We start from the raw sequence: 18408 nt of genomic DNA, 5'->3' as shown, positions 1-18408 counted from the left end.
GTGGAAAATAACTGCTCATATGCGTTGAGAACTTGAAAAAAGTGTTCTTATATTTGCTCTACAGTTAGTGTTTGTATCTGGACACTCAATATCTTTCATTTTTTCCTTTACATGAGAGTTTGCCTTCAAAAGTATTACACTTCAGTGTATAGTTTTCTTGGATTTTAAAAATTAAAATTCTAAAAATATTTCAAATTTCAACATATATGTTTTGTGTGTCCTCTAGCATATATATTCAATTCATTTTTTAGGTTTACATTTTATGAAAAGAATTCAGCAGCAGAAGAATCACATTTTCATAATTGAAAATTATCAAATATGATATGATATCTAGTCCCAAAAAGTATTACTTAGAAATTAGAATTAAACCTGATGAAAACGTGGCAAGGAAGGGACAGAAGTGAGCACCAATTAGCTAGAAAAATTATTTACTATCCCATAAATTTCTAGACTTATCATGATTCTAATTGCTAATACAATTTTTTATTTTATAAACACTTTTTTGGTGCTTATCCTATGTAAGAACTATTATGTTTTTCATATATTTACTCACTTCTCACAACAACTTTATGTTGTAAGTTCCTTTATTATACATATTTTATAAATAAAAAACTGAGACAAAAAGAGATGAAATAGTTTGCCCATGTTCTCCCTGATATGGTCAGAGATATACCGAATAGAATGAAATACAAATCTGAATTGATTTGAATATTGGCTATACAATATGTTTTTTTCTATTTATGTAGGTAAGATTAGATTTTTTTTTGGTCAATTCCAGTATTTTCTTGGCCCTAATAGGACTTGTAGACAATCCAATCTCCAACCCTTTTTGAAGTGAACTGAACTAATTTTGATATGTATTAGGTTTTGGTTTTTTTTAAAAAAAGCATGTATCTTTACATTTATCCTCGTTGAATTTTGCATTATGTGTATCATCTCATTATCTAAGGACCCATAAGCACATAACTAGGATGTGAGACAACCCCCAGTCCCAGGTACCAGCTTGAGTGCTTCCCTGAATCTATGTCTGTATACTTAACAATTATCAAAGAGATCTAGAAAAATATTTTTGTAGCAATAATAAGTGTTGTTTTTTCTGTGTACATGAGTGAGAGCTCCTCATCTTGATATTATAATTTGCAAAATAGTAACTACAGTCATATAGTTATCAATTAGAAAGCAGAGACTAGAATTTAGGTCTCCCTTGATATTCAATAGAGATGAAAATTTCTTTTGTTCTAATTCAATCTGATTAACAGAAGATGATGTTGATAAGAAGTAATTATGAAGCCACATTCTCAGAAGAAATTTTAAGTAAAATCTATCAGAAATGGCATAATGTTGTGTGAATGATCTGAGTAAACTGAAAGCCCTATTTCATATAGATAGAGCTTTGTACACATTACTCAGTTGCAAAATATCTTTAGTTACTGCTTTTATTTGACAATTACAGAAGTATTTGGATACTTATTTTCTTTTTTTCTTGGAGGCTTATTAATTTTTAATTATACTGACTTCTCTTTTAGAAATCATGAGATACTCTATTTTTCTCTATAGTCTTTATGAAAGGTGAAGCCAGCTGGGCTTCCTGGGTCAGGTGGGGACTTGGAGAACTTTTCTGTCTAGCTAAAGGATTGTAAATGCACCAATCAGTGCTCTGTGTCTAGCTAAAGATTTGTAAACGCACCAATCAGCACTCTGTAAAAATGGACCAATCAGTGCTCTGTAAAATGGACCAATCAGCAGGATGTGGGCAGAGCCAAATAAGGGAATACAAGCTGGCCACCTGAGCCAGCAGCGGCAACCTGCTCAGGTCCCCTTCCACGTGTGGAAGCTTTGTTCTTTCGCTCTTCGCAGTACATCTTGCTGCTGCTCACTCTTTGGGTCTGCGCTACCTTTATGAGCTGTAACACTCACTATGAAGGTCTACAGTTTCACTCCTGAAGTCAGGGAGACCACAAACCCACCGGGAGAAACAAACAACTCCAGACGTGCCACCTTTAAGAGCTGTAACACTCACTGCGAAGGTCTGTGGCTTCACTCCTGAAGTCAAGTGAGACCACGAACCCACCAGAAGGAAGAAACTCTGAACACATCTGAACATCTGAAGGAACAAACTCCGGACACACCATCTTTAGGAACTGTAACACTCACCACAAGGGTCCGTGGCTTCATTCTTGAAGTCAGCGAGACCAAGAGCCCATCAGAAGGAACCAATTCTGGACACAATTATAGTAAATAATCTTAATAACATAGGTAATTAAAACTAACAGTGTTATAATATTCCATATGAGGTAGTAAATATATGTAGAACTAGCATAAGATTTTTCTAAACTAGGCTATTCCATATTACAAGCTCAAACCACTCTTCCCCATATCCTTTTTCACTCCACACATGCCACCGAATTTACTTATAAGATTATAATGTATTACTCTACTTTTTTGTGTTTTTCTTTTCTTCACTTATTTCTTAGGCACATTATATCTTTGCCCTACTAGATTACAAACATTAAGACACTTTTTTTCTTCATTTATACATATCCTTCTATGCAAAATACTTTTAAGACCTCATACCACAGATCAGACAACATAATAAATCTTTAGTACTGAGGAGCACTTCATAGTTAAAAATACTTTTATACACATCTTTTCATTTAAAAGTATCATTTAGAAGGGAGATACACCAAGATAAACGTATTTTTATATACATCTTTTAACTTTTGAACTATGAAGTGCTACTTTATAGTTAAAAATACTTTAATATACATCTTTTTATTTAATCGATATTAAATGTGACAGGATATAATTTTATTATTTTATTCAGGATAAAATTGAAGCTCATATAGCTTAGATGGCTTGTTCAAAGTCATAAATATACTGTATTAGTTTCCTAGGGATTCTTTAATAAATTATACCTGAAACTTGATAGCTTAAAACAACAGAAATATTTTCTTTAACAGTTCTGGAGGCCAAAAGTACAAGATCAAGGTGTCAGCAGGGTCACACTGTCTCTCAGTGCTCTAGAGGAGCTCTGTCTTTTTCCAATTTCTGGTGGCTTCCAGAATTCCTTGATTTATGGAAACATAACTCCAGTCTCTGCTTCCATCTTTACGTGACCTTCTTCTCTGTAGTTGCCCTTCTTCTCTTAATAAGGAACTTAGTGTTAGATTCAGGGTCCACCCTAATCAAGTGTCATTTCTTCCTGAAATGCTCACCTTAATTATACCTGCAAAGACCCTTTTTCCAAATAAGGCCGATTTCACAGGTTCTAGGGGAATGTATCTTTTGGGAAGCCATAGTTCAACTCATCACCCCTACATACACTAATAAGAGACATCTTAGGACTTGAATCTAGGCATTTGCACTCCAAACCTATTTACAGGCCCCAAAAGCTAATTATGGCAAGGGAAAACATAATATTTTAGAGTGACTATGAAAGTGAAAGACTTAGATATAGTGAAACTAATTTTGAGCAAGTCAGAGAAAATTTATATTTTCTTTAAACACTCATTTAGTTTTAACTAGGTCTAGACAACAGGCTAGAGAATTATATATATATAAGGAATATTATTTTATTTAATTTTCACAACAATGGTGTAATGTATACCTTATCCTAACTGCAGGTAAAAACATTGAGATTCAACTGGGCTAAATAACATTTGAAGGCCACAAGTTGGTAAATAGCACTGATGAAACTGGTACTCTGATTTGTTCACCACAAAAGTCATTCAATACCATGTCTGAACTCATTTTATTCCATTTCGTAGCCTGAGTACAATGATATGTTAGATATCTCAGAAGTTCTCAAAGTCAATTTGTCCACAGAGGCAATTGACTGTGGACAAACATAATGTCTTCTAGTGGTTCCTAGCTCACTTTCCCTTCATCCATCCTCCTGTTTTCTGTACTCTAAAGTCTCTTTCAGTTCCTTTGAACACATCATGTACCTCTTGCCACAGGCTTATTTCACATGCTTTTTCATCTACCTGACTCTCTTTATTGAATTCTGTTTTTAATAGAGACAGAGGTTTCTCAGAATCCAATAATAGAAGTTGTGTACCATACTAGTATCTCATTCAACATTATTGTGGTGGACATAGTTTAAACTATAATAAAATATCACAATAAAAATGAATTTTCCAATGAGAACTCATGGACACAGGAAGGGGAACATCACACTCCGGGGACTGTTGTGGGGTAGGGGGAGGGGGGGAGGGACAGCATTAGGAGATATACCTAATGCTAAATGACCAGTTAATGGGTGCAGCACACCAACATGGCACATGGATACATATGTAACAAACCTGCACATTGTGCACATGTACCCTAAAACCTAAAGTATAATAATAATAAAAAAATTTAAAAAAAAGTCTTACTCATTTCAGATATTTTTAAAGTACTGATTAATAAAACAGATATGGAAATAAATAAATGAGTTTTCAGGTATTAAATTGAAATACTTTTTATAATCTGGTATAGTAGGGCAATTTTAATACATGGATATTTTAAAATAAAATTGTCAATAAGTATAGCTCAATGTCAGAAATTGTAAATAAAAATATGAAATTTTCTCTAACTTATCTTGTGTATCTTTTAGTAGTATCATCAGAATTTGCAGTGTCTTTTTTCTGTTTAGAAACAAAAAGTATTTTCAAATTCTAAACAACTACATAAATCAGTTTCCTTTGCAAAAATTGTACTACTATTATAGTAAGAATTCAAGAACAAAAAAAAAGAATTCAAGAACTAAATCAATTTAAAATATAGACTCCAAATAAATGATTAATTAAATAACGATGATAAGTTTATTATTTCATATTAAGTAAATGCTTACTCTCTTTGGCTTGGTCCCAAGCACTGGGAATGTAGTTGTGAACAAGGCAGACTAAATAACTGACCTATGGAGCTGACATTCTGGTGGAGAGACAATGACTTACTTCACTACCTGACTCTATAATTGGCAATGCTGATGCTCCATTTTTTGTTTTGTTTTGTCTTTTGTTTCAGCTTTCATGACATCAGTAGCATACTCTGCTGATTTTTCTATCTATCTGCCTGTTTTTTCTTAGTTTTCTTCTCCACTTCATACTAAAAAAGTTGATATCTCCCAGAGAGCTCTTTTCTAGGCTCCCTACTCTTTTCATTTTCACGAGGAGTCTGTGCAGACTACTCATGTATTTTTGTTTTGTTTTGTTTTGTTTTGTTTTGTTTTGAGACGGAGTTTCACTCTTGTTGCCCAGGCTGGAGTGCAATGGTGTGATCTTGGCTCACCACAGTCTCCGCCTCGAGGGTTCAAGTGACTCTCTTGCCTCAGCCTCCCCAGTAGCTGGGATTACAGGCGTGTGCCACCACGCCCGGCTAATTTTATATTTTTAGTAGAGAAGGGGTTTCTCCACGTTGGTCAGGCTGGTCTGGAACTGCCGACCTCAGGTGTTCTGCCCGCCTCAGCCTCCCAAAGTGCTGGGATTACAGGCGTGAGCGACCGTGCCCAGCTCATGTTTCTCTTTATCCAGTTAAATCTTTGTGTTCAATAGAGCTCCCTCCCTTGACTTAGAGTATGACAAATTTAACTGCTTGAACACATCACTTGAAATGCTTTATCATCACTACCAACTCTCCTATACAATCAATTGTTAATCTACCTAGTAAACATTTCTCTAGTTTGTCTGCTTCTATCTATCCTCAACGTCAACACCTTACCCATAATCACCTGCCTGATCTTTATAAACTCCCAGCCTTCAGTCTTTCTCCGCATCACCCACCTTCAGTCTATGTTTCACCTTGCAGGCAGAGTACTTTCTAAAATTAGAGTTTAAAAATATGCGTCTACTAAAGCCATTTAAAAGGCCGGGCGCGGTGGCTCACGCCTGTAATACCAGCACTTTGAGAGGGCGAGGCGGGTGGATCACAAGGTCAGGAGATCGAGACCATCCTGGCTAACACGGTGAAACCCTGTCTCTACTAAAAATACAAAAAATTAGCCAGATGTGGTGGCGGGCTTCTGTAGTCTCAGCTACTTAGGAGGCTGAGGCAGGAGAATGGCGTGAACCCAGGAGGCGGAGCTTGCAGTGAGCCGAGATCGTGCCACTGCACTCCAGCCTGGGCGACAGAGCCAGACTGTCTCAAAAAAAAAAAAAAAAGTTTCTCGTGTTTCTCACAATAACGTCCAACTCCTTACTATGGCATGATGACTGGGCCTTGGTTTATCTCTCTAGCCCCTTTACCCTTTTCATTTTTAGTTCGGACGTATTGAACTTCTTTCATTTGTAAGAATTTACCATGCAACTGCTCCTAGCTCTTCTAACTCTTGCCCTTCACTTGAAAAATATTTTTTTAAAAAAACCCATATTAGGAATCAGGTATTCCAGAAAGCTTTACATAATGCCCTAAATTTGGATTATATGTCTCTTCTATATTTATTGCATCATATACTCATATGCTTCCTCTGTTGTTTCACTTCTCACATTGTAGTATGACTGCCAGTGAAGTTGGCTTGATGAAGTCAAGAACACAATTGTCTTTTCTGTTCGTCAGTTTAGTTGCAGTATCTAGCACAGTTATTGGCATACAGTATGTATTACTTAATTAGTGATTATCATATCTTGATTTCAGCTTTTCAATGATATTTATTTAATTTTAAATCTATTTCCTTTATAAGATTTGGTTCATGAATTTTTAAAAGCGTTTTTTAGCAATATTAGATGCAAATAATTAGATCCATTCTGCTTGTCAGGTTGAATACAGCAACGTTTTTCTTTCTCCATTTTCTTTTTCTACTCTATTCTGTAAAGTATAGTAACAAAGAAAAATTTATCTTCCTACTTCTAACTTATCAGATTACTGAATATACTGTATAGCATCTTCAGCTATCACTATAGGTCATTATTTTTAAACAATGTCTGCCAATCTTATTCTGTCATTTTATTTACCTTGATACTATAATACCCTTTATGATGGATTTTTCATAGAAAAGCATTGTTAACCAATATACTCTTTATCTGTAATACTTGTCTACTTTCTAATATAATTGGATTACATTTTTTTCTATTACCAGAAAATGGCCTTTAGAAATATAGGTAAATTAGAATGCTCAATTGGTTTTGTCATTAGTATTCATTATTTTATATATCATTATATTTTCTTTTTAATTTTCCCTTTTTCAACTAAATGTGCCCTTCAGTCTTTTTATCATAAAGTATGCCTTATTTTCCTTATGAGTGTAATAGTTCTCATTGCTTTTCTGGTTCTCTATTTTTTTCTATATAGCCTCCTAAAGATGAGATGACTAAGTTGACCACCTTAGTATTATATTTAAGATAAGAAGATATTATTGATTCAAAATTGAGGTATTAAACTATGTGTGTCCTACTTCTGGCCTCTTTTAATATGGCTTAATACCTCATTCCATTTTTATTGCCTCTAGGTAGTGAAAAAATGTCTTCATTGAATTGCACAAAGAGATACATAAATCTTATTCCTGAGAAAATTACATTTAGTGCAGAGCTCATCAATGTGTATGAGTAATTTAAATCTATTTTTCAAATGTGCTTTGCCTTTACATATTTTAAATGGATTTTGTCAACCTTTGTGTTTCTTAATTACCTCATATTGTTAGGTTTTTTTGGAATTCAACCAATTTTCCTAATCTCAAGAAAATTAAAATAATTATTTTTTGTAAATTTTGAAACTTCACCTTCTTTCCAGATCATTAACGAAAGTATTGAATAGGAGATACATAGTTCTGGGTCCTAGACTAACCCTGGTAATTAACCTCTTTGCTTTCTGAGGATTTGAAACTTATTTCCACTCCATTTCTACCACTTAACTTATTTTTAATGGCTTAGGGCCATCACCAGGGGGGTTGAGGGACCTGAGCTAATCATTTTGCAATCTCATTGCTTAACATTTTTATTCATATGAAATCCTTTCAAAATTAACATCAAGGGTATTTCTTAAAGTGTAAAGCTCCTGGGACTATGTGTGAGGAAGCTTGTTGTTTATAGTTTGCAAACCCATTTCCAAAGCCTCCTCTCAGCCCTTTTTTATGAGCCAATGCTTCTCGTTTTAGAATTCATAGCAAATCACTTTATGTTTAAAATGTAAGTTTTTATGCCCCTCCTTGGGTGCACTAAATCAGAATCTATCATGATTTGGTTGACTCACTTTACCTTTTTAAGAAAAAAGCCTAGCTGAATCCTTGTTGTCCAAGCTTTACTTCTCAGAGCGTAGTCCAAGGATCAGAAGAATCAGCATCACTTGGGTGTTTGTTAGATATGCAGACTTTCAAGCCTTTGAATCAGAATCTGAATTTTTGACAATAATCTTATTGATTACTTGCCTGTTAAAATTGGAGAAGCACTCTCTAGACCACACGTTGGGAAGCTACAGTGTAAGAAAACAATCACTTATGTCATTCGTAGTACCAGATTTTAATTCTTCCTTAACTTCTTTCTCTCCCTTAGCATTTACCAGTTTACCTAGATCTAGACTTTGAAATATCTATGACGTGTCTGCTTTCTGCTGGGTAATAAGCTATATACTGGAAATAAATAATTCTTGCCTGAAAGAACGTAATATCTAGGACAGCATGTTTAACTTTCTGTTGTAATTTGTAAAGGGTTTAATTAGAGATTAGGCGCTATGTCACCTTTATCCTGGTGTTTCATATGTATTTTACAGCCTTTAATATGTTGGGAAATTTTTTAAGCCATGTTAATTTCCTGCTTTCATAATATTCTGGCTACTTAAAAATCGCCCTGTCTTCATTTTTTGTAAATATTTTTATATGGTTTTGCTTTATTAGATTGCTCTAATTGCTGCAGGCTATTTATATTACACAATTCCCTTCCTTATAACTTTCTTTAATTTTTCTAGTCCTCTGGAACATTTTACATGGTTTCTGTGTTTCCTTCATGAATGTTCTTTGAGTGTTTGAAGACAACTGTACTATTCCTATGGTCCATTTTTTAAATCACTTAATAAATTTATCCTAACTGTCATGTAACACATAAATCCCACAATAAACACTATAGCATATACAATACAAATATAATCTGCAAAGCCCACATACTCAGTGGCACCACTATCTGAATCTGGTCTGTATACTTTTACGGGTATCTCCATGGATTGCATTAACTTTGAGATCATGCATTCTGAGATACTTGTAATGTAATTAACTGGAATTGTATCTTTATAATTTTGTATGCATGCTGTTTTCTTTCTTAATTTACTTCCTAATGAAGTGTTTTTGCTTAGTTAAATTTGTTAGGAAGCTATTTTACAAATATGTTTAATTTTAAATTAAACTTCCCATGACCTCTTTGTACAGTTTTCTTTTTGTTGAACCATATTCTATTATGATTAAGGTTTTTCAGTATTCGTACCTTTTGGAGGTGTTTCTCATTGAAGTATACTAATGTGTGGTAAGTAGATTACATGTGTCAAGAGTCTGCTAATCATGCAAATATTTGAGCTCTACCAGGATCTACTGAAGCTAACCATCTGAGTTTAATAAGTTTCCCAGGTGATTCTTACCAAAATTTGGTGACCTTAAAAGCCTTTATTTATGCTCTCAGAAAGACTGGATCAAAATTAAGGGTCATATAATCAATTTATTGTGCTGTAGAATAAAACTATATGAGTCTTAATGTATCTGAAAGCATGAAAAGAATGGTGGTTTTAGTAAATCATACATAATTTTGATTATCACATATATCTAGGCAGGATATGTTTTCTCATCAGAATTTTGCTATCCAGTATAGTGACCTAAATAAAAAATATCAAAATATCTGGCAAAATAGAAGCTTGTATAATTGTTTGGCATGTTTCTTCATTTATTAATATTTAGGATTATATAATTTGTAAAGTTTCTTTAAGCTTAGCATTTTATTTTTTTCCCATAAGGAAAAAATTAGCATGTTATTATTACATTAAAACTATATTCTCAGAACTAAAGCAGAAGCTACGTAGGTAGGAAAATTGACTCAATAGACTTATGTGCCTTTCTCTTTTATAAGTGTATTTCTAAACTACAAGTAATCAGTTATTCTCTTTAATAATAAGTCAGAAAAATTTATTTTTTCCCCTTGTTTCTGCCATAGGGAGCTTTTTCTTTATAAAGAAAATTTCTTTTCCAGGCAATTATGTCTCAAGTGGGTATAATAAAGCCCCAGAACATTGATGTAGGATTTATTGGTCTTTATTTTTTCATTATTATTTATGTATATATATATTATTACACTTTAAGTTCTAGGGTACAGGTGCACAACATGCAGGTTTGTTACATATGTATACATGTGCCATGTTGGTGTGCTGCACTCATTGACTCGTCATTTACATTAGGTGTATCTCCTAATGCTATCCCTCCCCACTCTCCCCACCCCACAACAGGCCCCAGTGTGTGATGTTCCCCTTCTTGTGTCCAAGTGTTCTCATTGTCCAATTCCCACCTGTGAGTGAGAACATGCGGTGTTTGGTTTTTTGTCTTTGTGATAGTTTGCTGAGAGTGATGGTTTCCAGCTTCATCCATGTCCCTATAAAGGACATGAACTCATCATTTTTTATGGCTGCATAGTATTCCATGGTGTATATGTGCCACATTTTCTTAATCCAGTCTATCATTGATGGACATTTGGGTTGGTTCCAAGTCTTTGCTATTGTGAGTAGTGCTGCAATAAACATACGTGTGCATGTGTCTTTATAGCAGCATGATTTATAATCCTTTGGGTATATACCCAGTAATGGGATGGCTGGGTCAAATGGTATTTCTAGTTCTAGATCCCTAAGGAATCTCCACACTGTCTTCCATAATGGTTGAACTACTTTACAGTCCTACCAACAGTGTAAAAGTGTTCCTATTTCTCCACATCCTCTCAGCACCTGTTGTTTCCTGACTTTTTAATGATTGCCATTCTAAATGGTGTAAGATGTTATCTCATTGTGGTTTTGATTTGCATTTCTCTGATGGCCAGTGATGATGAGCATTTTTTCACGTGCCTGTTGGCTGCATAAATGTCTTCTTTTCAGAAGTGTCTGTTCATATCCTTTGCCCACTTTTTGATGGGGTTGTTTGTTGCTTTCTTATAAATTTGTTTGAGTTCTTTGTAGATTCTGGGTATTAGCCCTTTGTCAGATGAGTAGATTGCAAACATTTTCTCCCATTCTGTAGGTTGCCTATTCACTCTGATAGTAGTTTCTTTTGCGTGCAGAAACTCTTTAGTTTAATTGGATCCCATTTGTCAATTTTGGCTTTTGTTGCCATTGCTTTTGGTGTTTTAGACATGAAGTCCTTGCCCATGCCTATGTCCTGAATGGTATTGCCTAGGTTTTCTTCTAGGGTTTTTATGGTTTTAGGTCTAACATTTAAGTTTTTAATCCATCTTGAATTAATTTTTGTATAAGGTGTAAGGAAGGGGTCCAGTTTCAGCTTTCTACATATGGCCAGCCAGTTTTCCCAGCACCATTTATTAAATAGGGAATCCTTTCCCCATTTCTTGTTTTTGTCAGGTTTGTCAAAGGTCAGATAGTTGTAGATATGTGGCATTATTTCTGAGGGCTCTGTTCTGTTCCATTGGTCTATATCTCTGTTGTGGTACCAGTACCATGCTGTTTTGGTTACTGTAGCCTTGTAGTATAGTTTGAAGTCAGGTAGCATGATGCCTCCAGCTTTGTTCTTTTGGCTTAGGATTGACTTGGCAATGTGGTCTTTATTTGGTTCCATATGAACTTTAAAATAGTTTTTTCCAATTCTGTGAAGAAAGTCATTGGTAGGTTGATGGGGATGGCATTGAATCCATAAATTACCTTGGACAATATGGCCATTTTCATGATATTGATTCTTCCTATCCATGTGCATGGAATGTTTTTCCATTTTTTTTTGTCCTCTTTTATTTCGTTGAGCAGTGGTTTGTAGTTCTCCTTGAAGAGTTCCTACACATCCCTTGTAAGTTGGTTTCCTAAGTATTTTATTCTCTTTGAAGCAATTGTGAATAGGAGTTCACTCATGATTTGGCTGTTTGTGTATTATTGGTGTATAAAAATGCTTGTGATTTTTGCACATTGATTTTGTATCCTGAGACTTTGCTGAAGGTGCTTATCAGCTTAAGGAGATTTGGGGCTGAGATGATGGGGTTTTCTAGATATACAATCATGTCATCTGCAAACAGGGACAATTTGACTTCCTCTTTTCTTAATTGAATACCTTCATTTCTTTCTCCTGCCTGATTACCCTGGCCAGAACTTCCAACACTATGTTGAATAGGAGTGGTGAGAGAGGGCATCCCTGTCTTGTGCCAGTTGTCAAAGGGAATGCTTCCAGTTTTTGCCCATTCAGTATGATATTGGCTGTGGGTTTGTCATAAATAGCTCTTATTATTTTGAAATATGCCCCATCAATACCTTATTTATTGAGAGTTTTTAGCATGAAGCATTGTTGAAAATTGTCAAAGGCCGTTTCTGCATCTATTGAGATAATCATGTGGTTTTTGTCTTTGGTTCTGTTTATATGCTGGATTACGTTTATTGATTTGCATATGTTGAACCAGCCTTGCATCCCAGGGATGAAGCCCGCTTGATCATGGTGGATAAGCTTTTTGATGTGCTGCTGGATTCGGTTTGCCAGTATTTTATTGAGGATTTTTGCATTGATGTTCATCCGGGATATTGGTCTAAAATTCTCTTTTTTTGTTGTGTCTCTGCCAGGCTTTGGTATCAGGATGATGCTGGCCTCATAAAATGAGTTACGGAGGATTCCCTCTTTTTCTATTGATTGGAATAGTTTCAGAAGGAATGGTACCAGCTCCTCGTTTTAACTCTGGTAGAATTCGGCTGTGAATATGTCTGGTCTTGGACTTTTTTTGGTTGGTAAGCTATTAATTATTGCCTCAATTTCAGAACCTGTTATTGGTCTATTCAGAGATTCAGCTTCTTCCTGGTTTAGCCTTGGGAGAATGTATGTGTTGAGGAATTTATCCATTTCTTCTAGATTTTCTAGTTTATTTGCGTAGAGGTGTTTATAGTATTCTCTTATGCTGGTTTGTATTTCTGTGGGATCGGCGGTGATATCCCCTTTATCATTTTTTATTGCGTCTTTTTGATTCTTTTCTCTTTTCTTCTTTATTAGTCTTGCTAGTGGTCCATGAATTTTGTTGATCTTTTCAAAAAACCAGCTCCTGGATTCAATGATTTTTTGAAGGGTTTTTTGTGTCTCTGTCTCCTTCAGTTCTGCTCTGATCTGAGTTATTTCTTGCCTTCTGCTAGCTTTTGAATGTGTTTACTCTTGCTCCTCTAGTTCTTTTATTGGGATGTTAGGGTGTCAATTTTAGATCTTTCCTGCTTTCTCTTGTGGGCATTTAGTGCTATAAATTTCCCTCTACACACTGCTTTAAATGTGTCCAGGAGATTCTGGTATGTTGTGTCTTTGTTCTCATTGGTTTTGAAGAACATCTTTATTTCTGCCTTCATTTTGTTATGTACACAGTAGTCATCCAGGAGCAGGTTGTTCAGATTCCATGTAGTTGAGTTGTTTTGAGTGAGTTTCTTAATCCTGAGTTCTAGTTTGATTGCACTGTGGTCTGAGAGACAGTTTGTTATAATTTCTGTTCTTTCACATTTGCTGACGAGTGCTTTACTTCCAACTGTGTGGTCAATTTTGGAATAAGTGTGGTGTGGTGCTGAGAAGAATGTATATTCTGTTGATTTGTGGTGGAGAGTTCTGTAGATGTCTATTAGGTCCACTTGGTGCAGAGCTGAGTTCAGTTCCTGGATATGCTTGTTAACTTTCTGTCTCATTGATCTGTCTAATGTTGACAGTGAGGTGTTAAATCCTCCATTATTATTGTGTGGGAGTCTAAGTCTCTTTGTAGGTTTCTTAGGACCTGCTTTATGAATCTGGGTGCTCCTGTATTGAGTGCATAAATATTTAGGGTAGTTAGTTCTTCTTGTTGAATTGATCCCTTTACCATTATGTAATGGCCTTCTTTGTCTCTTTTGATCTTTGTTGGTTTAAAGTCTGTTTTATCAGAGACTAGGATTGCAACCCCTGCCTTTTTTTGTTTTCCATTTGCTTGGTAGCTCTTCCTCCATCCCTATGTTTTGAGCCTATGTGTGTCTCTGTACGTCAGATGGGTTTCCTGAATACAGCACACTGATGGATCTTGACTCTATCCAATTTGCCAGTCTGTGTCTTTTAATTGGAGCATTTAGCCAATTTACATTTAAGGTTAATATTGTTATGTGTGAATTTGATCCTGTCATTATGATGTTAGCTGGTTATTTTGCTCATTAGTTGATGCAGTTTCTTCTTAGTGTCAATGGTCTTTACAATTTGGCATGTTTTTGCAGTGGCTGGTACCAGTTGTTTTGTTCCATGTTTAGTGCTTCCTTCAAGAGCTCTTTTAGGTCAGGCCTGGTGGTGACAAAATCTCTCAGCATTTGCCTGTCTGTAAAGGATTTTATTTCTCCTTTACTTCTGACGCTTAGTTTGGGTGGATATGAAATTCTGGGTTGAAAATTCTTTTCTTTAAGAATGTTGATTATCGGCTCCCACTCTCTTCCTGGCTTGTAGAGTTTCTGCTGAGAGATCAGCTGTTAGTCTGATGGGCTTCCCTTTGTGGGTAACCCGACCTTTCTCTCTGGCTGCCCTTAACATTTTTTCCTTCATTTCAACTTTGGTGAATCTGACAATTATGTGTCTTGGAGTTGCTCTTCTCGAGGAGTATCTTTGTGGCATTCTCTGTATTTCCTGAATATGAATGTTGGCCTGCCTTGCTAGGTTGGGGAAGTTCTCCTGGATAATATCTTGCAGAGTGTTTTCCAACTTGGTTCCATTCTCCCTGTCACTTTCAGGTACACTAATCAGACATAGATTTGGTCTTTTCACATAGTCACATATTTCTTGGAGGTTTTGTTTGTTTCTTTTTATTCTTTTTTCTCTAAACTTCTCTTCTCGTTCCATTTCATTCATTTGATCTTCCATCACTGATACCCTTTCTTCCAGTTGATCAAATCAGCTACTGAAGCTTGTGCATTTGTCACGTAGTTCTTGTGCCATGGTATTCAGCTCCATCAGGTCCTTTAGGAACTTCTCTGCATGGGTTATTCTAGTTAGCCATTTGTCTAATGTTTTTTCAAGGTTTTTAACTTCTTTGTGATGGGTTCAAACTTCCTCCTTTAGCTCGGAGAAGTTTGATTGTCTGAAGCCTTCTTCTCTCAACTCGTCAAAGTCATTCTCCCTCCAAATTTGTTCCGTTGCTGGTGAGGAGCTGCATTCCTTTGGAGGAGGAGAGGCACTCTGATTTTTAGAATTTTCAGTTTTTGTGTTCTGTTTCTTCCCTATCTTTGTGGTTTTATCTACCTTTGGTCTTTGATGATCGTGACGTACAGATGGGGTTTTGGTGTAGATGTCCTTTCTGTTTGTTAGTTTTCCTTCTAACAGTCGGGATCCTCAGCTGCAGGTCTGTTGGAGTTTTCTGGAGTTCCACTCAAGACCCTGTTTGCCTGGGTATCAGCAGGGGAGGCTGCAGAACAGTGAATGTTGTTGAACAGCAAATGTCGCTGTCTGATCGTTCCTCTGGAGGTTTCGTCTCAGAGGGGTACCTGGCCATGTGAGGTGGCAGTCTGCCCCTACTGGGGGATGCCTCCCAGTTAGGCTACTCGGGGGTCAGGGACCCACTTGAGGAGGCAGTCTGTCCGTTCTCAGATCTCAAGCTGCGTGCTGGGAGAACCACTACTCTCTTCAAAGCTGTCAGACAGGGACATTTAAGTCTGCAGAGGTTTCTGCTGCCTTTTGTTCAGCTATGCCCCACCCCCAGAGGTGGAATCTACGGAGGCAGGCAGGCCTCCTTGAGCTGAAGTGGGCTCCACCCAGTTTGAGCTTCCCAGCCACTTTGTTTACCTACTGAAGCCTCAGCAATGGCGGGCACTCCTCCCCCAGCCTCGCTGCTGCCTTGCAGTTCGATCTCAGACTGCTGTGCTAGTTATGATTGAGGCTCTGTGGGTGTGGGACCCTCCGAGCCAGGCACGGGATATAATCTCTTGGTGTGCCATTTGCTAAGACTGTTGGAAAACTGCAATATTAGGGTGGAAGTGACCCGATTTTCCAGGTTCCATCTGTCACAGCTTTGCTTAGCTATGAATGGGAATTCCCTGACCCCTTGCACTTCCCAGGCCTCACCCTGCTTTGGCTCACACTTGGTGCATTGCACCCACTGTCCTGCACCCGCTGTCCGACAAGCCCCAGTGAGATGAACCCAGTACCTCAGTTGGAAATGCAAAAATCACCCGTCTTCTGTGTCGCTCACACTGGGAGCTGTAGACTGTAGCTGTTCCTATTCGGCCATCTTGGAACTGCCCTATTGGTCTTTATTAGTAGAGAATTCTAAACCTGAAAACATTTTTCCAAAGTTCTAGTAAATACATTTACACAAGCTCGTAATGTGACTTCTAGGAAAACAGAGGCTAGAAACTGATCATTATGTATGAAAACACTGGAACTAATGCCTTCAGAAGAGAAATTGAATAAGAGCACCCTTCATTCTTTACAGCAGTGTTACGGGTGGGCAGAGAATTCATTCCCAGTTGTGAGATATTTAAGATGTATGAGTTCCATGATTGAGCACCCTTTAGATTATCAGCAGAGAGACTGGCTGTGAAGGGCCAAGCCAGGTCCTTTGATTCAGCCACAGGCCTCTTCCAGCCCATGTTCTTCGTAAGAGGAAGCTACAGATTAGAATAAAGTGCAACCTTTTTAACATGTCTCTGAAGCCTTTACGTCATCTGATACCTACCTAGTTTGGGACCATTCTCTTCCTTGCTTGCTATGCACTAGCCAGTGATGTTTGAATGTCTTTTTTCTGTAATTCATAAAGGAAAGAGGTTTAATTGACTCAGTTCTGCATGGCTGGGAAGGCCTTAGGAAACTTACAATCATGGCAGAAGATGAAGGAGAAGCAAGTACCTTCTTCACAAGGCATGAGGAGAGAGAGCTCAGGGGAATTTGTCACTTTTAATCCATCATATCTTGTGAGAGCTCCCTCACTATAATGAGAACAGCATAGGGAAAACTGCCCCAATGGTCCAGTCACTTCCCACCAGGTCCCTCCCTTGACATGGGATTACAAATTCTGATGAAATCTGGGTAGGGACCCAGAGCCAAACCACATCACCCATAGATCAATGAACTCAAGAAATCATGTTAAATACAGTGACACTGCAGAAGGAAAGATCAGTGACCTTGAAGGTGAAGCAATAAAAATTATTTAATTTTGCAGGCTTGGTGGCGTGCACCTATAATCTCAGTTGCTGGGCAGTCTGAGGCAGGAAGATCATTTGAAGTTAGGAGTTCAAAGCTGCAGGGTGCTATGATTACACTGATGAAAACCACTGCACTCTGGCCTGAGAAACATAGCCAGGCCCTGTCTCTAAAGCTAAAAAATTCAAAATTCAAAATAAATTATTCAATTTAAACCTAGAGAGAAAAACACAGATGGGGAAAAATCACAGAGTTCCAGTGACCTGCAGAGCAATATCCAGCAGTCTAACATATATGGAGCTATAGCCTCAGATGGAAAAGCAGTGGGGGAATATAAAAATATTAAAATCAATAAACTAAATATTTCTAATTTTCGTGAAATATAAATGCATAGACCCAAGAAGGTCAACAAATCTGAAGCAGCATAGGCGTAAAACACCACCAAATTGCATGATAATAATTGTAATCAATGTAAAAGAGAATATCTGAAATCAGTCAGAGAAAAAGGGTCACACTTTTTACATCAGAACAAGGAAGAGGTAACTATCAACTTCTGAACAGAAACAATACAAAATAGAGAAAACGGAACTGTGTTTTTACCATGCTAAAAGGAAAAGTCACTCCAATATTCTGTACAGGGGGATAATACTCTTCAAAAATGGACATTAAATAAAAGACATTGAAGACAAATGAAAGTTCAGAGAATTCACTGCCAGCAGACTCTCTAAAAGATAGGCTAAATGAAGTTCTTTAAATTGAAGTTCTTTATAATGATTGTGGATGGAAATTTAGATTTACACAAAGGAAGGAAGACAGCACTACATATCACATGGACTTGCTTTAATACACAAACAACAAACCTGGTGGTGGTACTGGTGAGAGCTGCAGAGCAACTGGAATATTCATAAATTTTTAGTGGGAATTTACTATAATATAGCCACTTAACAAAAACAGTTGACAGTATTTTATAAAATTAAATATCTAGTTACCGTACAAACTAGCAGTCCACTCCTAGGTGTTTACCCAAATGAAATGAAAAGCTGTGTACACAAGAAAACCTTTACATAAATGTTTATGAGCCTTACATAAATGTTCATAACTTCTCAAACTTGTAAACAACTCAGATTTTCTTCAACCAGTAAATGGATATACAAATTGCA

General features: G+C 36.7%; 1 protein-coding gene across 1 annotated transcript in view; it reads left to right on the top strand.

Annotated features, from left to right (window-relative positions):
- Positions 1-18408, top strand: part of STPG2 (sperm tail PG-rich repeat containing 2) — a 931943-nt gene that overhangs the window by 555570 nt on the left and 357965 nt on the right. The gene's annotated exons all lie outside the window — the stretch shown is intronic.

Source organism: Nomascus leucogenys, chromosome 9 (genome assembly GCF_006542625.1).
Source record: "Nomascus leucogenys isolate Asia chromosome 9, Asia_NLE_v1, whole genome shotgun sequence".
Classification (NCBI taxonomy): Eukaryota; Metazoa; Chordata; class Mammalia; order Primates; family Hylobatidae; genus Nomascus; species Nomascus leucogenys.
This window is presented reverse-complemented; position numbering and strand designations above follow the sequence as displayed.